General features: G+C 44.6%; 1 long non-coding RNA gene across 1 annotated transcript in view; it reads left to right on the top strand.

Annotated features, from left to right (window-relative positions):
* Positions 1–11,839, top strand: part of LOC148107042 (uncharacterized) — a 33,757-nt gene extending 21,918 nt beyond the window's left edge. Inside the window, exons 2-3 of the long non-coding RNA XR_015723199.1 lie at positions 9,119–9,179; positions 11,450–11,839. This is a non-coding gene — a long non-coding RNA (uncharacterized LOC148107042). The remainder of the gene's footprint in view (positions 1–9,118; positions 9,180–11,449) is intronic.
* Positions 11,840–17,986: the final 6,147 nt, after the last annotated feature.

The following is a 17,986-nucleotide window of genomic DNA, read 5'->3' as shown; positions in this document are numbered from 1 at the left end:
TGTTTTCCAGAGTGGCTGTACCAACTTGCATTCCCACCAACAATGTAGGAGGGATCCCCTTTCTCCACATCCTCTCCAGCAATTGTTGTTTCTTGCCTTGTCAATTTTTGCCATTCTAACTGGCGTAAGGTGGTATCTTAGTGTGGTTTTGATTTGAATTTCCCTGATGGCTAATGATTTTGAACATTTTTTCATGTGTCTGTTAGCCATTTGTATGTCATCATTGGAAAAGTGTCTGTTCATATCTTCTGCCCATTTTATGATTTGTTTGTTTCTCACGTATTGAGTTTGAGAAGTTCTTTGTAGATCTTGGATACCAGTCTTTTATCTGTAGTGTCATTTGCAAATATATTCTCCCATTCCGTGGGCTTCCTCTTAGTTTTTTTGACTGTTTCCTTGGCTGTGCAGAAGCTTTTTATCTTGATGAAGTCCCATATGTTCATTTTATCTTTTGTTTCTCTTGCCTTTGGAGGTGTGTCATGAAAAAGGTTGCTTTGGCCGATGTCGTAGGGGTTCCGCCTATGTTCTCTTCTAGGATTTTGATGGATTCCTGTCTCACATCGAGGTCTTTCATCCATTTGGAGTTTATCTTTGTGTATGGTGTGAGAGAGTGGTCAAGTTTCATTCTTTTGCATGTAGCTGTCCAATTTTCCCAGCACCATTTATTGAAGAGACTGTCTTTTTCCCACCGGATGTTTTTTCCTGCTTTATCAAAGATTAGTTGCCCAAAGAGCTGAGGGTCCATTTCTGGGTTCTCTATTCTTTTCCATTGGTCTATGTGTCTGTTTTTGTGCCAGTACCATGCTGTCTTTGTGATCACAGCTTTGTAGTACAGCTCGAAATCCGGCATTGTGATGCCCCAAGCTTTGTTTTTCCTTTTCAACAATTCCTTGGCGATTCAGGGCCTTTTCTGGTTCCATACAAATTTAAGGACTATTTGTTCCAGTTCTTTGAAAAATGTCCTCGGTATTTTGATCGGGATAGCACTGAAAGTGTAGATTGCTCTGGGTAGCATGGACATTTTAACTATGTTAATTCTTCCGATCCATGAGCATGGAATATTTTTCCATCTTTTTGTGTCTTCCTCAATGTCTTTCAAGAGTGATTTATAGTTTCTAGAATATAGGTCCTTTACGTCTCTGGTTAAGGTAATTCCAAGGTAACGTATGGTTTTTGGTGCTATTGTAAATGGGATGGATTCCCTAATTTCTCTTTCTTCAGTCTCATTATTCGTGTATAGAAATGCAACTGATTTCTGAGCATTGATTTTGTATCCCGCCACATTACTGGATTGCTCTATCACTTCTAAAAGTTTGGGAGTGGATTCTTTTGGGTTTTCCATATAGAGTATCATGTCATCTGCGAAGAGAGACATTTTGACTTCTTCTTTGCCGATTTGGATACCTTTGATCCCTTTTTGTTGTCTGATTGCTGTTGCAAGGACTTCTAGTACTATGTTGAATAATAGTGGTGAGAGTGGGCATCCTTGTCGTGTTCCCGATCTTAAGGGAAAGGTTTCCAGCTTTTCCCCATTGAGAATGATATTTGCTGCAGGCTGTTCATAGATGGTTTTTATGAGATTGAGGAATGTACCCTCTATCCCTACACTCTGAAGGGTTTTAATCAGGAAAGGATGCTGTATTTTGTCAAATGCTTTTTCTGCATCTATTGAGAGAATCATACGATTTTTGAATTTTTCCTTCTGGATAAAATCTAAGACACTGATAGATTTGTGAATGTTGAACCACCCTTGCATCCCACGGATGAATCCCACTTGGTCATGATGGATAATCCTTTTAATGTACTGTTGGATTCTATTAGCCAGGATCTTGTTGAGGATTTTGGCGTCCGTATTCATTAGGGAAATCGGTCTGTAATTCTCCTTTTTGTTGGGGTCTTTGCCTGGTTTGGGGATCAAGGTAATATTGGCCTCATACAATGAGTTTGGTAGCTTTCCTTCTGTTTCTATTTTTTGAAATAGCTTTAGCTCTTTTCTTCAAAGAAGAAATAGGTATTATTTCTTCTTTGAATGTTTGGTAGAATTCCCCAGGAAAACCGTCCGGGCCTGTAGTTTTGTTATTTGGAAGGTTGTTTATCACTGACTCAATCTCTTCATAATTAATTGGCCTGTTTAAAAAATCATTTTCTTCCTGTTTCAGTCTTGGTAGTTTATAGGTTTCCAGGAAGGCCTCCATCTCTTCCAGATTGCTTAATTTATTGGCATAAAGCTGTTGATAAAAGTTTCTAATAATCCTTCCATATTCATTGGTGTTGGTTGTGACCTCTCCTTTTTCATTCATAATTTTATTAATTTGGGTCCTTTCTCTATTCTTTTGGATAAGTCTTGCCAGTGGTCTGTCAATTTTATTAATTCTCTCAAAGAACCAGCTTCTAGTTCAGTTGATCTGCTCTACTGTACTACTGGTTTCTAATTCATTGATTTCTGCCCTAATCTTGGTCAACTGCTTCCTCGTGCGTGGATTAGGCCTGTCCCTCTGTTGCTGTTCCAGCTTCTTGAAGTGAGAATATAAAAACTGCATTTTAGATATTTCTATTCTTTTGAGTGAGGCTTGGATGGCTATGTATTTCCCCCTTAGGACTGCCTTTGCAGTATCCCATAGGTTTTGGACCATTGTGTTTTCATTCTCGTTGGTTTCCATAAATTGTTTAATTTGATTTTTGATTTCCTGGTTTATCGAGTCATTCCTGAGCAGGATGGTTCTTAGTCTCCAAGTGTTTGAGTTTCTTCCAAATTTTTCCTTGTGGTTGAGTTCTAATTTCAAAGTGTTGTGGTCTGAGAATATGCAGGGAATAATTTCAGTCTTTTGGTATCGGTTGAGACCTGTTTTGTGTCCCAGAACATGGTCTATTCTTGAGAATGTCCATGGGCATTAGAATAGAATGAGTATTCTTTGGTTCTGGGGTGTAGTGTTCTATATATATCTATGAGGTCCAACTCGTCGAGTAGGGCATTCAAAGCCCTTGTTTCTTTGTCATTTTTTTGCATGGGTATTCTGTCTATTTCTGATAGTGGAGTGTTGAGGTCCCCTACTATTAACGTATTTATATCTATATGTCTCTTTATTCTGGTTAAGAGTTGGCTTGCATATCTTGCTGCTCCCCTGTTGGGGGCATATATATTTATAATTGTCATATCCACTTGTTGGAGACATCCTTTAAGAAGAATATAGTGCCCTTCTGTGTCTCTAACTATAGTCTTCAGTTTAAAATCCAATCTGTCTGATATGAGAATTGCTACCCCAGCTTTCTTTTGAGGTCCATTGGTATGAAAGATGGTATTCCATCCCTTTACTTTCAGTCTGAATGTATCTTTAGATTCAAAATGAGTCTCTTGTAGACAGCAAATGGATGGGTCATGTCTTTTTATCCAATCTGCAACCCTGTGGCATTTATGGGAAGGTTCAAACCATTCACATTAAGACTGAGTACTGAGAGATATGATTTTAATGATGCCATGTTGCCAGTAAAGTCTTTGTTTGTATCGGTTGTGACTTTGTGTTCTGTATCACTCTTGGGGCCTTTTTACCTTTATAGAACCCCCCTTAATATCTCCTGTAGGGCTGGTTTCGTGGTTACAAAATTGGTCAGTGACTGGCGATTCTGGAATGTCTTTATTTCTCCATCAATTCTGAATGACAGCCTTGCTGGATAAAGGATCCTTGGCTGCATGTTTTTCTCTGAAAGAGCTTTAAAAATGCCCCCCCCAACCCTTTCTCTCATTCCAGGTCTGTGTAGACAGGTCTGACGTAATTCTGATATCTTTGCCTTGGTACGTGAGAAATTTCTTTGCCCTGGCCACTTTCAATACTGTATCCTTGGATCTAATATTTGTGAATTGCACTAGGACGTGACGTGGCATAGGTTTGTCGTGGTTGAGCTTGGGAGGGGTCCTCTCTGCCTCTTTGACACGAATGTTTGTTTCCCTTGCTAGATTAGGGAAGTTTTCAGCTACAATTTTTTCAAATATCTCTTCTAGACCTCTGTTTTTCTCCACTCCCTCGGGGATGCCTATGATTCTGACACTGGAACGTTTCATTGAGTCAGTAATCTCCTGTAACCTACATTCCTGAGAATGGATTTTTTTAAGTCCCGATTCTATTTTAGCTTTCTCTTCTACTAACCCATCCTCCAATTCGCTGATACGTTCTTCTGCCTCATTCACCCTGCCTGTCAGAGCGTCTAGTTTTGACTACATTTGGCTCATAGAATTTTTAATTTCTGCCAGATTCGCTCTCATTTCCGCCCTTAGAGATTCTATATTCTCATTAACATTTTCGTTAATACTTTTTTCAAGTCTACACATCATCTTGACCATTGTTACTCTGAATTCCATTTCTGATAATTTGGTTATATCCATATCCATTAGTTCTGTGGCAGAGGCCACAGACTCATTGTCTTTTCTTTTTTGGGGGGGGATTTCTCCTTCTCGTCATTCTGATGAGGAGAGGTTGCGGGGTTGTCCAGAGCCCAAATTATTGACAGGGACCCAGGCCATGCACCCTTGTTTTATAGGGATCTTAGGGATGTGGGCTTCTTGATTTTTCAGCCTGGCTTCTGTGTTCTGGGGGAGGGGCCTGCCGCACCGATACTCAGGCAACCCTGTTTGGGTAGAGTCTTCGTGTCCCCTGCGAGGGGGGATGGGGATGGGCACACTGTGAGCCGGTGTTTCCAGGCTTTTGTTCTCTGGCAGCTTTCCCTGGCGGTCTGCTGTGCCTCTTCTGAAAGAGCAGCAGTGGCCGAATCTCAGCCTCTGTCTCAGAACAGAGGGATTGCGGCCCATTCTCCACTGATGTTCTGGCCACTTTAACTCTGTTTCTGTTGGTGCTGCTCAACCCTACAGCGTCCCGGGATGTGCACCCCACACCCGGCGTCCCAGCCCTCACTTCCAGGGCCAGCACGTCTCTGTCCTTTGTGTTTCTAACACCACCAGCTGCCAGCTGCCTCGTGCGCTCCCAGAGCTCCCAGTCTCAGTCTGGTTTCAAAGAGCGCACTGGAGCTCCGTTTCAGTCTGGTAGCGCGCACTCCTGGCTCGCGGTCTCAGTCTGCTCTCTCGCAGGTGCCGGTCCGCGAGTCCGGCCCGCTCCCCCGTGAAGGTGGCTACCACTTCTCGGCGCCCAAACACGGCGGCTCCCTCCCCCTTCCGTTTATCTTCCGATATCTCTGCACAGTTTCAGGGCTCCCCGTTTCGTACCTCAATACTCAGCGCTGGAGATGCTCATTTGTAGAGATCCAGATGCATCTTCCTGCGTCTCAGGCTGATTCCGTGGATGTTCAGGATGGTCTGGTACCTATCCAGCTCGACTCAGGGGACCGGCTGAAAAAGGGGTCCCCTACTCCTCCGCCATCTTATCTCTGACCCCCTCCATTTTAATCTTTATCAATGAATTATCTCTCTGCTTTCCAGATTTTTGAGCTGAATGCAGTAGATAATTTTAATTATTTTTAAAATATTTTTATTTATTTATTGGAGAGAGAGAGACAGAGACTGTGAAAGAGAGCAGGAGCTGGGAGGAGAGGGAGAAGTCGGCTCCCTGCTGAGCAGGGAGCCCAATGTGGGACTTGATCTCAGGACCTTGGGATCATGACCTGAGCCAAAGGCAGGAGCTTAACTGCCTGAGCCACCCAGGTGCCCAATAATTTTAACTATTTTTTATTTAAAAGAATTCAAGGCTAGGAATTTTTTTCAAAATATATTTTTGCTGAATCCTGCACGTTATAATATTTGATGTTTTCGTGATTATTATTTTATGGATATTTTACAATTTTAGTATTCATTTCCTGTTGTACTCAAGCAGTAAGAAAGTTCAAATTTTTTTCACGTGATAGTCTTTTTTAATCTCTTGAGTTTCAGTTTTTTTAATTATATCCAGAGAATACGGTCTATAAAATTTTCACTATAAGATTTCTACTTTGGGGAATTTACCAAGGTTTTCTTTGTGGTATGATAAGTCGTCAATTTTGTTAATGTTTCAAGGAACTCTGAAGTGGTGTAGTCTCTTTTTCTTCAATGAACAGTTACTGCATGTCTATTAAAATTTACCTATCTCTACATTTAAAAGCTGAGAAGGTATTTTTGTGTTTAGTGACAATACACTAGACCTTCTCCTCACTGGTCTTTAGACATCATGAAGGTTTATCTGTTTTTCCCTCACTTGCCTGTTTTCCTCTCTATTTCTCTACCACCTACCCTATGTGAAATAAGAAAATTAGTTCTATTTTTAAAATTAGTTATTTTAATGAGTGAAAATAAGGAGAGTTCTGTGTTCTTAATTCAAAAGGCATGTGTTGAGTGGAATAGTTTAGAATTCTTCCTATAAAGGAAAAGTGTATATTGAGTAGTTAAAACTCACATAGCTTCCACTCCTTTTTAAGAGATAATGGACTTGTACATGTGCCAAAGGAGAGATTATCTGGGAATATGGTCACTGTGATGACTGTAATAGGGTGACGACCTAACAAACCCTCAACGTGTTTATGGAATAGCAGGCAACTGCCAAGAAAGGAGAAAGACTCATATATACAAATATGCAATCACCCGAAAAATATGAGTGAAAAATGGAGCATGTGTACATATATGCATGTATGTAAAGACAGAGAAAGAAAAGAAATGAAAGATGAATGAGAGGTTTTGGCATTTGCTGTTTTGAAAGGACAGGTAGGCAATAAATGGGAGATTTTGCCTTTTACTCCAAATTCTTCCTAATTTCTTGGACATCTATATGAGACCACACAAATACTGTTTTTTGTTATTAAAAAATGTCCAGGCCTTCAAAAGTAGAGGATGAAAGGTTCCTCATACCTCTGGTCTAGGTATAGCATGTATGGCAACACAATGGAGTAGACATTTTCCTTTCTTCTCTCTTCAAAAACCCTTTTTTTCATACTCCTTCCCAGAAAAGTTATGGCGAACACACTACTCTGCTTAACTGTCTCTGGCACCCCAAATCATTGGCTTTGATGTCCTACCTTAGTGAGGGTAATGGGCAATGTTAAGCTCCACCTCTTGGGGCGCCTGGGTGGCTCAGTCATTAAGCGTCTGCCTTCAGCTCAGGGCGTGATCCCGGCGTTCTGGGATCGAGCCCCACATCAGGCTCCTCCGCTATGAGCCTGCTTCTTCCTCTCCCACTCCCCCTGCTTGTGTTCCCTCTCTCGTTGGCTGCCTCTATCTCTGTCAAATAAATAAATAAAATATTTTAATAAAAAAAGATCCATCCCTCCTCTCCTTCTAATAGAATTTATCTGCCTTTATCCTATTCCCCTAAAATTTATGTCTTATTAAGTGAAGATGGGTAGAAATGTATAGCAAAAGCTAGACAGTAAACACCCATGAATATTTTATAAAAAGGTAAATAATGAAACAATCTAGGTAACTTACTACTACTCTTAGAAAATGCAACTGACCCAACTCCGAATGAACGAACATTTCTCAAAGGTTTCTGCATCCCTTGTACTCCTGCCTGCGGAGTTAGGGTGCGTGGCAGATCCTGCAAAGGCACAAGCTCTGCTTTCCTCCCCCGTCTCCCATTCTGCTATGTTGAGTGGTGCTCTTTGACTTACATGGGGATGGAGGTGCTTGCAGGGAGATGTTCTGCTCCACAGCTGTTTACTGATCATGAAGCCTGAAGACACAAGCAGGCACCTCTCGTGGTTCTGGCACCGACTGGGTGGAGATGTATGAGATGAGTCAGGGCCGGAAAGGCCACGAGGAGTCCTGACAATTTGATTGTGGACCTCAGAACGGGGGGCAGTCCAGTGTGGCGTATCCAAGTTTCTTGGAGCAGTTCTACTTCTTTCACCTTGGAACTTTCTGAGCAGCAGACTCACTCTCAGAACATTATCAGGGATGAAGTCCCTGGAATCAAATCTTAGGCACAAAGCACCTTTTTCTCCCAATTCTTTTTAATTTACTATAGGGATCTAGGTCTGCTTTCATCCTGCTTCCTAAGAGAATTATATTATGTTGGAGATGTTGAGGGACTTTGGGAACCCAGAGTTCATCTTCTCATTTTACAGAGGAGATCACTGAAGGTCAGCGAGGGGAAGGGGCTTGCTCAGTGTCAAACAGCTGACAATCATACAGGCAGAGTTGCTGCTCTGCCTTCCTTCAGCTTGCAGGCAATCAGTTAATTTATGCCGGTGAGCACGTCACAGATTTTCCCTAATAGTTTCATTTTCAAATACTCTACCTTACCACCAGACAACACTGTTAAATTTGCTAGAACCTTAGACCACTGTAGGAGGGTGATGATGAAATCAAAGGTTTAGCTCTCAAATTCCACATCTGAAACTTTGTAGAGGTTGGAATCTCATGGGGAATCTACAAAGTCCACGTTCAGAAGGCCTGATCTCCAAGTAGACAATTTGCTATTGATTGGGAAGAATGGGAGCGCCGTGGTAGACGGTGTGTGTGCAAATGGCAGCTGGCAGCCCTCAGGGCCGTTAAGTACCACAATGACAAGTAACTTTCGTTACCCGCTTTACACCCCACAGAGAGCCTTTCAACCTTTAACCTCCCACCTCTGTGTGGTGGGTCGTAGTATACCAATTTTGTCCATGAGAAAAGAGAGGATCAAAAAGTTCAGGCAGGGGACTATTCCCTTTTGCTGGAAAATGGCAGAACCAGAACTAAAACAGATCTTTGTCCCAATCTAGCACTTTCTCAGCTCTACTACTTGCAGTTTTGTCTCAGGATCCTTCCTGAGCAACTGCCTAAATACTAACATTTTTAGATACAGATCTCTTTAGGGACTTAAACAATCCTTGAAAGAGCAGCATCAGCGAGAGGCCGATAAAACAACCCAAAAGATGCTAAACCTGTGGCTACCCTCTGGGCTAGTTTTCTCTAAGACCCTGGGGCAGTTCCCAGAACTGACTGGTTGGGACTCAGAGTTCTCTGCTCACCAGGGCAGCTTCTGCCAAGGAAAGTGACTTAGGGTCCTCCTCACATTGCTTTTCTCAAGAGTTACCCCAAGCAGTGGGTGTGACATGCAGTCATTAGAACTTTATTACTGTGGTCCAAAGAACTGTCATTGCTCTGAAAGAAAAAAAGTGGAACTTTGCTATCATATTCTGAATTATCTCATTCTTTTCCCCAAAGGAAAAATGAGAGATGGGCTTAAAAGTGGAGAAGAGACAGAACGCTTGCCGCAATCTTACAGGTGAGGTAGGAGAACAAGAAAATACATTGTAAGTAATTCATAAGGGAAAAGAAGTCTAAAACAGGATAGTGGGACAACATAGAAGTCGTGTGTAAGTCAGAGATTTCACGAGTGGCACCAGTGGCCTCGTGTAGAATACTGCTCCCCCACTCCAGGAGGTGGGAAAAGCTCAAATCCTTTATAAACGTTCAGGTCTCACTACTTAGAATCATTGGACCCGTCACTTGTACAATAACTTGAATTGACAAAATGGGGAGCTCTATGCTTTTTTCACCTTAGTGTGATTATTCTGGCCTTATGCCAAAGGACAGCTGAGAGTTTTATCAGGAAGAAGCGAGCAGACTAAATTACTGTAAAGCCCTTGTTAGGAGAATGGAAAGCAGTGCTTTATGGGGAGGTGGAAGACACAAAGCTTCCTTATTTCAAAAAAGGTCAAGGGCAGTCCCTGAATGAAGATTCTGTGCAAACCTAGACATTCCCTTTCCTGCACAGGGTGGCAGGCCCGAAGCAGAGAGGGCGAGGACCCAGAAAGTTTACCCAGAGCGAGCAGCTTCAGAAGTGATACATTAGTTGTATCCGGAAAAGGGGGAAAGCACAGATTCCCGTACACTTCAGGCCGACTCTAGGTGCCGACACTCTCCATTGGCAGCAGCTTGGAAAGGGAGAAAGAACGGGGCTGGGGGACTTTCACAGTCTCGTTCACTAGTTCTCTGGTCCCTTCCCTAAAACTGGATGAGAACTGGTTTTGATAGGGGAGTGGGAGACAGAACGTGAAGGCTCTGGGCCCCCGAAAGAGGGCTGTGAAGAGTAATGCAGCATCAAAGGGAGGTGGAGAAGCTGGCAAGCCATCAAGTCAAACCGCCCCGAAAGATCAAGGGCAGGCTGCAGGAAGGCTCCATACAGACTCCAGCAACGTCCTTTACAGAGAACATGGCATGGCGTTAAGCTTGCAGGACAGGACCCGGTAATCCATTAATAAGTCAAATTATCTCAAAAATGACCCAGTAAGCCTCCCCCCACCCCAAGAATGGGAGAAAAAGTGCAGACACCCAAGAGCCTCGGGCTATATTCTTGTCGGTCCATCCATCTCTCCCTTGGGAACCAGCTCAACAAATCACAAGTGGTCAGGGAGGGAAGTACGGTCTTCACCTTAGTGAATTCTCCAGCCTCTTAGAAGAATGACAGCTTGGGAGTTGATTTTGCACAGGTAGAAGAGAGAGAATATCAAGGGAATGGATGGATATACCCAGGAGGCGACTGTAGGAAGTAGCAGGTGGTGCGCAGGCAGTAGCTGGGGGAGCAAACAGCCAATCCTGTTATTTTCCAGCCACGTCTGGTGCAAGCCGTGGGACAGAAAGATTCCAACGCCCCAGTAATACCCCCATGGGACAGAAGGGGGGTATGTTCCAAAGCAGGGTATGAGGAGGACGCAGAACCTGTGTTCTGTCAGTCAGAGGTTTTCGAAGGGGCCTCACCTACCTTGCCCCCAGAACGGAGAAACAGTAGATCTGCGTAAGCCTATCATGGATATGAAACTGTTTCTCACGAAGTGCTGGGCGAGAGGCATAGAGAGCTGTGTGACACTGAGGTGGCTCTTGAGGAGCTAGGGCTGGATGAGCGGGGTGGATGCCAATCCCAGTCCGAAGAGTGAAGAAGGCCAGGAAGACGTTTTCCCTTGGTGCAAGCAAAAGGAAGAAAAAAGGCTTTTCCTGTATTCTGACAGTCCTTCCTATTTTGGGGTGTCAAATGTTTTTTTGTTTTTTGTTTTTTTATAAAATGACCCCTAATAATGCAAAGTGGCTTTGCTTTCTGAATTTTTGTTCCAGTGTTCTTACTGGGCTAGAGAAAAAGTTGTCAAGCCCACAATCGTTCTGTTTTGTTAACATGTAAATGTCATTTGTCCATGGACTCTGACACCAGCTGAGCTAGTTCACAGTATCCTGAATTTTAACATGACATCAGAAAAAGGGTTGTGGGAAGCAGGGAACATTTGACAACTTCTCCCATATCAACATGCATCTGCCCGTCCCTTTGTTTTTCCCATCCTGTGGCAAATGGGATTCTGGGCCCAGGGTTGGTTTGGAAGCATCTGTTGGTCCTTCAGACCCCTAGGGTGCCACCCAGGTATGGACTCACTCCTTCCCCTCCCTTGCCACAACAAACTGTATGGCATTTCCAAATCATTCCCCCAAACCTGCCCCATATATCACTGCTCTCTCTACAGTTCATATGGAGTCAGATGCTGCTTAACATTTTTTCTCTTTTCACAGGGACAATGGGATAATTTGGAGACCGAGATAAAAAGCACAGGAACCAAGGGAAGGAGGAACAATGGACTACCTGCAAGAATAGCTCCCTGATGCATTACGGAGCCCATTCTGTCCCTCCCTGGACCTGCTCCCAGGGTTCGAAGGGCTGGTCCAGGGAGTGATCCATGTCCAGCTGTGCTGGGGTGCAAGCCAGGCTCAGGGCATTGAGGTGCCTTCAAATACTGTCAAAAGGAGCAGATAACATCAAGAGATTGCTAAGGAAGGAGCTACTGATCTGACTGCCTGGCTTTACAACTCTGTTTCTCGAAAGTACCTCCTTAGGCACCCCCCAGTCCCTCACTGTGGCCTGGATCTACGCTTCAAACTGAAATATAACACACAATTTGAATCTCTCGGAAGATGGTCTTGTCTGAACATCTTCTTCACACAGTCCCAACCCATCCATGAAATTGAATGGGTGTCTACAGGCGAGACTCACAATAATACCCCACCCCCCAAGATCCTTCTTTTGGAGGGCGTGAAATCAAGGATAATTGCCTATCCACCACACATTTCACCTTAATAGAGTATTCACAACCCTATGCAAGACATTTTTGAGAGCAAAGGTTCTTGACCAAGGGTCCATATATTAGGTTAGGGGCCTGGAAATAGGGCTCCAAGTATATATACATATTTTCTTCTTTTTCTCTTTAGAGTACTACTTTCTGGGACATTGGTTTCAACTGATCTTTATTTTCTTCTTTTTTTTGTATTCACCAGGTTTTCCAAAATTTCCCTTCCCTATTCTCCTCCATTCAGGAAAGACCAGACAGTAGAATGGCCAAAAGAGAAAGGGCCAGAGGAGAGGTAGAGCTTTGTGGGCCCCCAGCAAAGGGACCCAGAATCAGAAAAGGAAAGGATATGCCCCCCCTCCCCCTCTGTCTTTAGATATGGAAGTGAGAGCAGGAGACATCTATCACCCTGTCCCCCATGCAGGCCCCTACACAACAGCCCTAAAAGTCATCCCAAGGGGAACGTCAGCACCTTCAGAGGTCTGACCTTGCACCAAACACCTATATCACTTGACATCCTGCCCAGACACTTCTATCACCTAAGAGGATAAACACAGGCTTCATTCTAGGGTGCGGTTAACCTGTAGTCCTCCTTCCACCTCTGACACACACATACAAAAAGGGCCATCTTGGAAAAGTCCCCTCCCTCTACCATATTATTATTCTCAATTTCACCTGAAGCCATCAAAAAGCCAAAGATTTCAGAAATAATACATTGCCCCTCTCCTGAGATGGAGGGGCGGGGGCATCCAGCTACAATCTTGGTCAAAAAACAAACAAAAAAAATAACAAAAGAAGAAGAAGAAAAAGAAGCTGTATTTTTTACTTTAATAAGAGTTATATGACTGCATTCCAGAGGGTAACCGAGGGCTGGTATGCATAAGGGAAGAGACAGAACACTAAGGGTCTAAACACCAGAGAGGTGAGCTCAGTGAGGTCAGCTGAGGGGTAAGGGGTGGGGAAGCCAGAAGACAAACACCCAAACTTCATGGAACTCTACAGCAGGCTCTGGGAAATGCTCTAGATACAGCTGTGAGGGGTGCTACCAGTCACAGAAGACAGGGGTCAAAGCAGAAAGGATGAGAACCCATAATCCACTCCGAGGTCAGTGGTTTCAGCAGTGACATCAGTCACTCCTCTCTAAGAAAAGGGAAGATGTGTAGATCCCCATAAACCTCTGCTGACATTCCTAATCCCCAGGGAACTCTTCACCTGGGAAACAGAGGTTGTGAGCAAAAATGGAAACCCGTGGGTCCCTTGGGCCCTAGTACTAATTATCTGGACTCTTATCAAAAGAGCTTAGAGTAGATTTTGACAGGTTGGAGCTCAGGAGGACACCGAGACACTGGGCATGAGGGAGGAGGCTGCTAAGAAGACAGAAGAGAGAGGTCAGAGGGAAGGAGAAAGAGAGCAAGAAAACAGCCTTGCACATTCCTGAAAGAAATTTAAGGAAAGTCCTGGGAAAAGATCTAACCATACCCTATGGATACAATATGGCATATCACAAAGCAGGCATGATAAGAACAGTCCATCTGTGTTCCAGAGATTTCAGAAATGCATCGGTCCCATCTCCCCGGGAAGGGCATATGTATAGATCCCCATAAACCCAGGCAACATTCCTGTTGGCCACTGAGACCTCCCATGGTCCCCAAGCTGAATGTCAGACACGGGACTATGGGTCTTCTTCACCTCGGTATGATGATGTACCTGGCCCCTTGCAAAGGAAACCTCACCTTTGGCTTTGATAGGGGAGGGAGACAGTGAAGGCACTTGACTGAAAGGAAGACTTGAAGAATGTTCCGTCATTGAAAAGGGACCCAGGAGAACTAGGAAGTAAACAGCCACACTTTTCAGAAGCTCAAGACAAAAAAGAACCCTCTGTATATAATTGGGCCAAAGATGCTAACAGTAGGAGACAGCGGCACATCTAAACATGGGTGGCATGAGAATGCTTCATAAGCCAGTGGTTCAAAGTGACATCAGCTGCCCCCCTCCTGAGAAGGGGAAGCCATGTTCTTGTGAGGCCTAGACCTCTGTCTTTGTCCCTGTGTCCTTCTGGGGCAGCAGTTTGGAAAGGCAGCAAAAAGGAAGGGTTTTTCTCTCACACACTGTGAGTTGTGTGGCCTCTTGCCAAGGATGGTGGAGAGCTTAGTGGGTAAGAGGCATTATGTAAATATCAAGGAACTGGGCTCCACAGAGGAGCCTGCCATGGAGAATGCTGACTGCGTAACAGAGGGAGAGCAGGAGCTGGAATACAACTCCCAAACCTAATAGACTCCAGGGCACATCTCGGGGCGGTGGGGGCGGGGGGGAACCCTTCAAATGTAGGCCCTAGCGATGCTATCCAGAGCAGAGCAGGCGAGCTCCAAAGAACATGGGATGCAGACCATAGTTTGGTGTCGAAGTGTCTTTCCTTTTATCAGATGACAAGGACAGTACACAGGTGTGTGTGTGTGTGTGTGTGTGTGTGTGTGTGTGTGTGTGTGTTGTTTAATCTCCTTAATAGATACTGATTCAGGAAAAGTGGAAGAAATCTCATAATTTCTCCCACAACAAATGTGAGGATGCAGTGGCCACCTGCCCAGTGGTCCTAAATACACAATTAACAGAACACTTTCAGGGGACCTGGAAACTTTAAGCGTCTCAATCTTTAGCTACCATCCACTTCATTGCGTTCCCAGTCCCCAGCATAATCTCAACCAACAAGGCAACTGTGGACCCAAGTTTGGAGTGATCAGAATCAATCTCTCCCCAGTACACACACAGAATGCCCTGCCCCCACCCAGCTTTGCCTCCCACCACAGCCCAATCCCAGGGACATCAGCATTACGCCCGGCCCTTGGCAGGATACCATGTAATTTGCTAGCAGGGAATTTAAGAGCAAGGAGATGGTTTCATTCATCTTTCCCTCCCTTGTTTCTAGCCTAGAACATGGCATAGTCAGGCTCCAATATTTATTTATTAAGGAATAGAGGGAGGAAGGATGGGAAGGCAAGGTTGGGGAACGGATAGAGACCTATGTCTAAAATAACAGAAGGTAGGGAGGGTTCAGCTAAGCACACTCTTTCCCTCTTAAAGGGCTCTTTTTGACCCCGTGCCTTCTTTTTCTTTCTTTCTTGCCCTTATCCTTCTTCCAGTGACAAATTCTCTTTTAACTTTCAATGTCACCTCATCTCTTCCTGTGTTTGCTTTATTTCTATCCCTATTTGCTCTCTAGATATTTCTACTTTTCTCTTTTTTATTCTCTGCTTATCTCATCTGTTTCTCTGATTTTTTTTCTCCTTGAGCTCTTGTTCTATCATCTGATGACTCTTTTATTTTCCTTTTAAATAGCTGTGACAGGGCCCCAGGAGAGTGAAGGGCTGAAAGAACGGCTAAGAGAAGGGCATCATCTAATAGTTTCCCAAGGGTGCAGGGCCAGGCCATCCTCCTCCCCCTGTTCCATCCCATTGATCGGAAATGGCCATTCAAGACTCGTCCTACTCCCATCTCCCTCTGGGCTCTCTTTGGCTGCCCTTCAGAGCTACCAGTTACCATCAACAGGGGAGCTAACCCTTCCAGGCACGACCTGGCCTTCTGTCTTCTGCTACACCACCTTGAGGAGGCAGGCCCATGCCTTATTTCTGCACAGTACGAAGACCCATTTTCCACAAAAGCCAAGAGAGCTCCCTGTTTTCTTTTCCAGTCTGCTTCCCCAGAAGCTGACATCTGAGAACTTCGCATGCCCACATCTAGGCTCAGTTCAGAAGTTTCTAGGCAGCTTTGTCAGACATGCACACAGGTATACCTCTCATGAAGGGGTGACTCTGAATTCCAGCTTCCAAGTCCAGCTTCGCCCTGAGATAGCAACACCTGACTGAAGAACCTGACAGAGTAGCGGCTATGTCTTGTTCATCTTTGAATCCCGGCCTCACTGGGGAGTACCTCGCCACACTAAGTGCTCTCTGAAGAATCATCTAATTTCCCTAAAGGCATTAACACTTAACGTTCATTTTCTAAAGCATTATAATACAGAATGAGGTGGGGAAAGGCAGAGACTGTGGCTACTAGTCCCCGATGGAGGTGAAGGCATGGCTTTATCTGGAGGCTCCAATAGTTGGTTTTCAGATGCAAACAGTGACCACTGGTGACGCCTATGCATCTGGGTTCCAACAACATGGAGGAAGGTACACAAAGGGTCTTCCCCTTTTAGAACTCTGGATCTGTAGCTGGAAAAAGGATCTTAGCAGATACGAAAAATGCCACTGAAAGTCACCACCTGTCTGATATTATTACCCTTAGCCAATGACAATGTGCTGCTCAGACACCAAGCCCTTGAAAGGAGTTAACAGTCTAACATTCTCCCAGCTCTTAAGAAGACACCTGAGTAGCTTTGTTTGCAGAATTTCTTGAAATGATGTTCGTGGGTTTCATTCTTGCGCTGTGGTTTAGACTGTCACACACGCATTGGTTCTACTGATTGGCAGGGGTGACCCGCAGCACCTTGTAGACCCAGGGAGAACGGCATAATCATTTCACCGGTCTCCACTCCCAGACCCCTGTGACTCAGCTCTTGGCATCTGTTATTGACACCTCAGTGGCCTCTGCATTTCCATCCTCCACATATTTGCTTCTCTTCTGAAGAGACTCCAACAGTCTTCGGTCATTTTGCTCTTTGGCCCTGAGCCCCAAACATGGGGAGACGCTGGGGCTAGTCACGTGGGGCTGTTTTCTAATCACTAAGTAGTAGCTCCTTTCAAGGTGGCTGAGTCTGAAATGTTTCCTGACCTTTTCTTAAATCCTTCAGGGTCTGTTCAGGTTGGGCACTGGATAGGGTGGGAATGCACTTTGATGGCCAGCTCTTAGAAGAACCAACAAAGTTTCCCTGCTTCCTCCAAATAAGGGTCCCAAATGCAATGGCCTGTGACTAACTGAAATGTCGTCATTACCTAATTTTCCAAGATGAAGCTATTGCCCTTTAGATCAAAGTGAACAACAGGACAAGAAAGGCCGGTAAGAGCTGGCTTGCTTGCGGGTTAAAAGGGAAAGAAAGGAGTGAAGAACAGTAGGTACACAGAGGAGGAGTGCCCAGGGGGCGAGGGCATAGATGACACTCCGTGGTCCTTGCCCCTGCTCCAGTCCCCTGTGAAAGCTGTCAGAATGCAGGCAGAGGCTGGCTCCCGGGAGTAGCCCTGTGAGGACGGAGGGCCTAGTCAGCTACTTCCGGACTTACTCCAACCCCTCTATCTTTATTTCCTTCATACCTCACACCTGATCTGTCTCTCAGGCAATCTATTCTGGTGTCATTCCTTTCCTTGCTCACTCAGACACGTCTCTTCACTGCTGACACTCCCTCCCTTGTCGGTTTCCCTCACTCACCCTCAGTCTGTCTCAGACTCTCTCTTGGGCCATGACCCACGCCTGTAAGAACAAAGGACAACAAGAGGAAGGAACTTATTTCTAATTTATGAGCTGCCCCTTGGAGCCAGATTGATTCCGTATTTTTTGTTCCATCCTCATTTCCTTTGGGCTTACACCAAGTTGATTTATGTCCCTTCCAAATTCCATCATCATGGGAGCTCCACTATCTTCAGAAACTGTGATCTTATTCTCTGTCCTTCAGAGAAGAATGTTCAATTCTGTTCTAGGAAGTACCACAAGATCTGGCTATTTAAAAGGCTGGTTTCCTCACATGTACCTTTCTCCTTTCTCTAAGATCGGTGTCATCTCTCCCAGTTCTTGCCCAACCCCAAATCCCGGTTCAGCAGACTGGCCTCTCTGTTGATTCTCACACCCTGCCCCACAGCAAAAAGATTACATGGTATGAAATATTTCGAGGACCAATCTGAAGCCACATCAGATGTTAGCCCTAAAAATAGACAATCTTCAGAGTTTTATGTTGTTCCCATACCAGGTAAACTCTAATGCCCAAATCCCTTAACCTATTAGAGAGTAAAATTATTAGCTGCTCCACGAGACAAGGAATTCTTTGAGGCCAAAAACCATT

Source organism: Ursus americanus, chromosome 36, assembly GCF_024610735.1.
Source record: "Ursus americanus isolate L20-20 chromosome 36, mUrsAme1.1.p, whole genome shotgun sequence".
Taxonomy (NCBI): Eukaryota; Metazoa; Chordata; class Mammalia; order Carnivora; family Ursidae; genus Ursus; species Ursus americanus.
Note: the sequence above shows the minus strand (reverse complement) of the source record. Positions and strands in the feature narration are given on the sequence as shown.